This window comes from Solanum stenotomum, unplaced genomic scaffold (assembly GCF_019186545.1).
Source record: "Solanum stenotomum isolate F172 unplaced genomic scaffold, ASM1918654v1 scaffold36528, whole genome shotgun sequence".
In the NCBI taxonomy this organism is placed as follows: Eukaryota; Viridiplantae; Streptophyta; class Magnoliopsida; order Solanales; family Solanaceae; genus Solanum; species Solanum stenotomum.
This window is the reverse complement of record NW_026033961.1, coordinates 1-6348: the sequence shown is the minus strand read 5'-3', so window position 1 is coordinate 6348 and position 6348 is coordinate 1. Positions and strand designations below refer to the sequence as shown.

The window sequence follows — 6348 nt, the reverse complement described above, 5'->3', positions numbered from 1 at the left end:
ACTTATCTCTAAGAGGCTATAAAGACTATTAAGAAACTTTCTTTTTGTTCTTTCTTTCTCATCGTGCGTGGTTACCTTCTTTAGTACTGAGCTATTGTATACTCTTTTGACAGATAACGAGGACTAAAGCGACTGTTAGTGGTGGTAGAGGAGAGGCATTTCCCGAGGCAGTTGTTGAGGCCCCAGCTAGGGGTAGGGGTAGATCCCGAGCTAGAGGTCATGCTCGTGGAACGACACTAGGCAAAGGCCGTGGCCGTGGAGCAGTACCAGTTAGAGGTCGTACTAGAGAGGCCTCTCCCGAGCCTCAAATTGATGACAGAGAGGACCAGGTTCCTCCAGAGCCTGCAGTCACACCTTTGCTTCAGGATACATTATTGAGAGTGTTAAGTGTGCTTGAGAGCTTTACTCAGGGTGGTGGTGCGACCACTACACCACAAGACTCTCAGACTAGAGAGAGGGCTCAGACCCAAGAGCAGCAGGAAGCTCCAGTTATGCATGATGCGGTGGGGCAGCCACCAAAGGATCCCATGGTTGAGAATGATCTTGCACCAGCAATTGGGGGTCAAGGTGCACCATTGGTTGTTCTGACAGAGGATGAGCAGCGTAGATATGAAAAATTTTGAAAGATGGACCCACCTTAGTTTCAGGGTGGGAAGAGTGAGGACGCTCATAAGTTTCTGACTACATGCCGAGAGTTGTTAGAGGTTGTTGGATTAGTTGAGTCACATGGGGTTCGATATGCTACACTCCAACTTCTGGGCCAGTGAGAGAGTGGTGGAGAACTTATTCGGGGGCTTTGCCAGTTCGATCTCCTCCAGTGACTTGGGAGAGGTTTTCCAGTTCCTTCCATGACCATTTTATCCCTTGGAGCGTGAGAGAGGAGAGTCGTTTGAGGTTTGAGAATCTGAGACAGGACAGCTTATCAGTTACAGAGTATAAAGCCCGTTTTTGCCAGTTGCCTAGGCATGCTTTGGCCATTATTCCAGACGAGACGGAAAGGATCCGTAAATTCGTGAGGGGGCTGACTTTCTCCATCAGATCGGCTGTGTTTAGAGCATCGAGAGAGGGGGCTTCCTTCCAGTCCATTGTGAGTGCCGCTAAAGAGGCGCAATTAATGGAGAGAGAAGAGTTTGGGGACCCTAAGAGGGTCCGTACAACAGGTCAGTTTCATGGTGCCTCATCTGGAGGTAGGGGATCACATAGAGGGAGTGGTTCCTTTCAGCAGCGAGGACCCGTTCATGCATCTATGCCGACATCCGAGGGTGGCCAGATACCTCGAGGTTCTTTTAGTGTGGGTCACGGTTCACAACAGCGACCTATGGGGTGAGGCAATTATAGTGGGTTTTCAGGGTCCGCACAGTAGTTCCCAGGACAGAGATTTTGCTTTTCTTGTGGAGATCCCGATCACCTGATGCGATAGTGTACTTCCCAGAGGGGTCGTGGAGGGTCCCAACCTAATTTTTTATTTCAGGCTAGACCACCGGTACCATAGGGTAGAGGCCGAGGCAGAGTTCAGTTAGGTAGAGGCGGTAGAGCTTCTAGTAGTGGTTCTGCAGCTCAACAGAGTGGGAGTTGAGTTACCACCCAGGTTGGAGGTGGCCGAGGGGGCCACTGTTATGCTTTTCTGGGGAGACCCGAAGCGGAGATTTCTGATGCTGTTATTACAAGTATTATCCCAGTATGCCATCGATCTGCTTCTATATTGTTTGATCCAGGGTCTACATTCTCTTATGTGCCCACCTATTTTGCTGTTGAATTTGATATGATATGTGATAGCATGACTGTACCTATTCGTGTTTCTACACCCGTGGATAAGCCCTTAGTGGTGGATCGAGTGTATCGATCTTGTCTTGTTTCTCTAGCGGGGTATGACACTTGGGTAGATTTGATTATTCTGGGGATGGTAGATTTTGATGTTATCTTGGGTATGAATTGGCTTTCTTCTTATCATGTTGTCCTTGATTGTAATGCTAAGATGTGACTTTAGCAATGCCTGGTGTTCCGAGGGTTGAGTGGAAGGGTGCTAATGGCTCTTATCCTAGCAAGGTCATCTCTTTTATCCGTGCTCATAGATTGGTGGAGAGAGGGTGTTTGTCTTACTTAGCTCTTATTCGGGACACTAGTGTTGAACTACCTTCCATGGATTCTATTCCCGTGGTTCAGGAGTTTCTTGATGTATTCCCTTCTGATCCTCTAGGTGTTCCTCACGATAGGGATATTGATTTTGCTATTGATTTAGAGCTGGGCACTAAGCCCATTTCTATTCCTCCCTACCGTATGGCTCCAGCAGAGTTGAAAGAGTTGAAGGATCAGTTGCAGGATTTATTGAGTAAGGGGTTTATTCGCCCTAGTGTGTCACCTTGGGGTGCCCCTGTGTTGTTTGTGAAGAAGAAGGATGGGACTATGAGGATGTGTATTGATTACAGACAGTTAAACAAGGTAACAGTGAAAAATAAGTATCTTCTTCTGCATATTGATGACTTATTTGATCAGCTACAGGGGGCATCGTTGTTCTCTAAGATTGATTTGAGGTCTGGGTATCATCAGCTGAAGATTAGGGCATCAGATATCCCTAAGACAGCTTTTCGGACTCGGTATGGGCATTATGAGTTCTTAGTGATGTCCTTTGGGTTAACTAATGCCCCTGCAGCTTTTATGGAGTTGATGAACGGGGTGTTTCGACCATACATTGATTGTTTTGTGATTGTTTTCATCGATGACATTTTGGTTTACTCCAGGACTGAGGATGACCATGTCCGACATTTGAGAATTGTACTTCAGAGATTGAAGGAAGAGAGGTTGTATGCCAAGTTCTCAAAGTGTGAGTTCTGGCTTAATTTTGTGGCATTCTTGGGACACGTGGTGTCCAATGAGGGTATTAGAGTAGATCCGGCCAAGATTGAGGCAGTTAGAGGCTGGACGCGACCTACTTCTCCTACCGAGATTAGGAGTTTTATAGGATTGGCAGGTTATTACCGACGATTTGTTCAGAGTTTCTCTACTATTGTAGCTCCATTGACTAGATTGACTCGACAGGGTGTGGGTTTTCAGTGGCCTGATGAGTATGAGGAGAGTTTTCAAAAGCTCAAGACTTTGTTGACTTCGGCTCCTGTGTTGACTCTACCTGAGGAGGGTGTAGACTTTACTGTGTATTGTGATGCTTCAAGAGTCGGATTGGGTGGTGTATTGATGCAGAAGGGGAAAGTGATTGCTTATGCTTCTAGGCAATTGAAGTCCCATGAGAAGAACTATCCTACTCATGATTTGGAGTTGGCAACTGTAGTATTTGTACTTAAGTTATGGCGTCATTATTTGTATGGGGTGCATTGTGAGATCTTCACTGATCATCGAAGTCTTCAGTATATCTTTAGTCAGAGGGATCTGAACTTGACGCAGCGTAGGTGGCTTGAGTTATTGAAGGACTATGATGTGACCATTCTATATCATCCGGGGAAGGCCAATGTGGTTGCCGATGCTCTGAGTAGGAAGACTCCTAGAATGGGAAGTCTTGCCGCACTTAGCATTGAGGAGAGACCATTGGCTAGAGATGTTCAGAGGTTAGCTAATAGTCTTGTCCGGCTGCAGATCTCAGAGGAGAGTGATGGGATGATTGCTTTTATTAAGGCTCAGTCTTCTTTAGTCGAGCAGATCCGTGCGCACCAGTTTGATGATAAGAAGTTATGTCTCATTCGAGACAGAGTATTGAGAAGGGAAGCCAAGGAGGCTGTCCTTGATTCTGACGGTGTCTTGAGGATCGGAGGCAAGATTTGTGCGCCCAAGACGGGAGGGTTGACTAGACTGATTCTTGAAGAGGCCCATTGTTCCCGATATTCTATCCATCCGAGAGCAGCGAAGATGCATCATGATCTGAGTCAGCATTATTGGTGGTGTGGGATGAAGAGAGATATTTCAGACTTTGTTTCTAGGTGTTTGACTTGCCAACAGGTCAAGTGTGAGCACCAGCGTCCTGGGGGTGTATCTCAGAGGATGCCTATTCCTACTTGGAAGTGGGAGCAGATCATTATGGACTTTGTTGTGGGTTTGCCTACCACAGTGGGTGGTTATGACTCAATTTGGGTTATTGTTGACAGGCTGACCAAGTCTACCCACTTCATTCCGATTCGGGTAAAATATACGGCAGAGAAGTTAGCCGAGCTATATATCAGTCAGATTGTGCGACTACATGGGGTTCCTGTTTCTATTATATCATATCGAGGTTCACTATTTACTTCTCACTTCTGGAAGGCATTACAACATGGTTTGGGTACTCAGCTAGTTATGAGTACAGCCTTTCACCCTCAGACAGATGGTCAGTCCGAGCGGACGATTCAGGTGTTGGAGGACATGCTCCGAGCATGTGTGATCAATTTTGGTGTTAGATGGGATCGATATTTACCCTTAGCAGAGTTTGCCTACAATAACAGTTATCACTCTAGTATTCAGATGGCCCCATTTGAGGTGTTGTATGACAGACGATGTAGGTCTCCGATCGATTGGTTTGATTCGGCAGAGATAGACTCTTTGGATACTGACTTGCTTAGAGATTCTATGGAGCAAGTCCGTAGGATTCAGTATAGACTGTTGACAGCCCAGAGTCGACAGAAGAGTTATGCAGACCGGAGAGTTAGAGCCTTAGTGTTTATGGAGGGCGATCATGTTTGGCTTAGAGTGTCACCTATGAAGGGTGTGATGCGGTTCGGCAAGAAGGGCAAGCTTAGCCCTACATTTATTGGACCTTTTGAGATTTTGAGTCGAGTGGGAGAGGTGGCCTATAAGTTGGCCTTGCCACCTAGTTTGTCGGCAGTTCATCCTGTCTTCCATGTCTCTATGCTTCGGAAGTATATTCCGGATTAGTCATATGTGCTTTTACTCGATTCAGTGGAGTTGGGTCCAGACTTGACATTTGAGGAGGAACCTATAGCTATATTGGACAGGCAGGTTCGAAAGCTTAGGACCAAGGAGATTGCTTCAGTGAAGGTGCAATGGAAGCACCGATCAGTGGGAGAGGCAACTTGGGAGACAGAGTCTGACATGCGTGCCAGATATCCTCAGCTTTTTGAAGCTTCAGGTACTTTCTTTCACCTTATGTTCGAGGACGAACATGATTTTTAGTGGTGGATAATGTGATGACCCGGAAGGTCATTTTTGGAAAGTTTGAACTATTCGTTTAACTTAAGTTAATTAATCGATAGTTAGTGGGTTAAAGTGATCATTTACTAAAGACTCTATACCACTTGAACATGGGTTAAAATGAATTAAATTATTTGGGGTTTAATATTTGAGTCATAACTGAAAAAGGAAAAGAAGAAAAGGGCGTAGGGTTTCGGCATTGTGAGTTTCGATCTGCTTCAGGTACTGCGTAAAGTGCTTTGCATGCTCTTCATTAATTTCTACATATGTATATGTGTGGAAATAATACTATATTAGGTAGGAAAGGGATGATTTGCTTCGTATGTTTGTAGATTAGATAGGTGCAGTGTACCATTTTGTTTTACCGTAAATTCTTTACCAATTATGGATTGGTATTAATGGAGTGATGATTGGGCAATGATTCTTTTTTTAAATTAAGCATTAGGAATTAAGAATGGCGTATACAGTATGTCACTGTAAGTTGATTAAGTTGTGCGGTATCGATTGTAAGTTTATTTTTATTATTATCGTATTATGAATCAATTTTTAATATATTGATTGGGTGATTTGATTATAGATAATTTGATGTGTATTGCTAAACATTGAAAAAGAGAAAAGACAAAATATTTGTCATAAATAGAAGGATAAGGTGAATGGAAATTGGTAGTTGTTCAATGTGGGTCTTGGAAAAATTGTGTGACTAACTTTAATGATATTGAAAAAGAGTTGAAACTTAATCCTAAGCTTAAAACTTAGGAACTTGATTATAGATTTGGGTGATCGTATGGGTCTAGGCTAAACCTATAGTAATATGGATGTTGTTAGTTTCGAAATCTTATTGTGACTATGTACTTGAATAGATTGCATTGATTTGGAATCTCAACGAAAAGGGAAGGCTCAAGTGGAGTGAATTCTTGATCGATTGAGGCAAGTGGATTTCTAAACCCATGTTAAGTGTATGGAATTCACATATTTCCTTGTAATATGTGTTTAGGATAATGAGGCTTGGTGATGGGTTGACTTGTCTACATTGATTAATTCTAATGATGAGAAAGGGATAATAAAAGGCAATGTGATCAATTATTTGTGTGATGTGTTGAGAATTGTTTGAAAGGCTTGTTGAATCATTGTTGATGTTGTATCCTGATTGTGTTGTTGTGAATTGTGCAATGTTATGAAAATGGTCAACTCTTCATTATTTGTGTGAACATGTCATTT

The 6348-nt window shown here is 43.6% G+C and overlaps 1 pseudogene; it reads left to right on the top strand.

Moving 5' to 3' along the window:
• The first annotated feature begins 1114 nt into the window (after positions 1-1114).
• LOC125852528 (uncharacterized) lies at positions 1115-5112 on the top strand (annotated as a pseudogene).
• The last annotated feature ends 1236 nt before the right edge of the window (positions 5113-6348 follow it).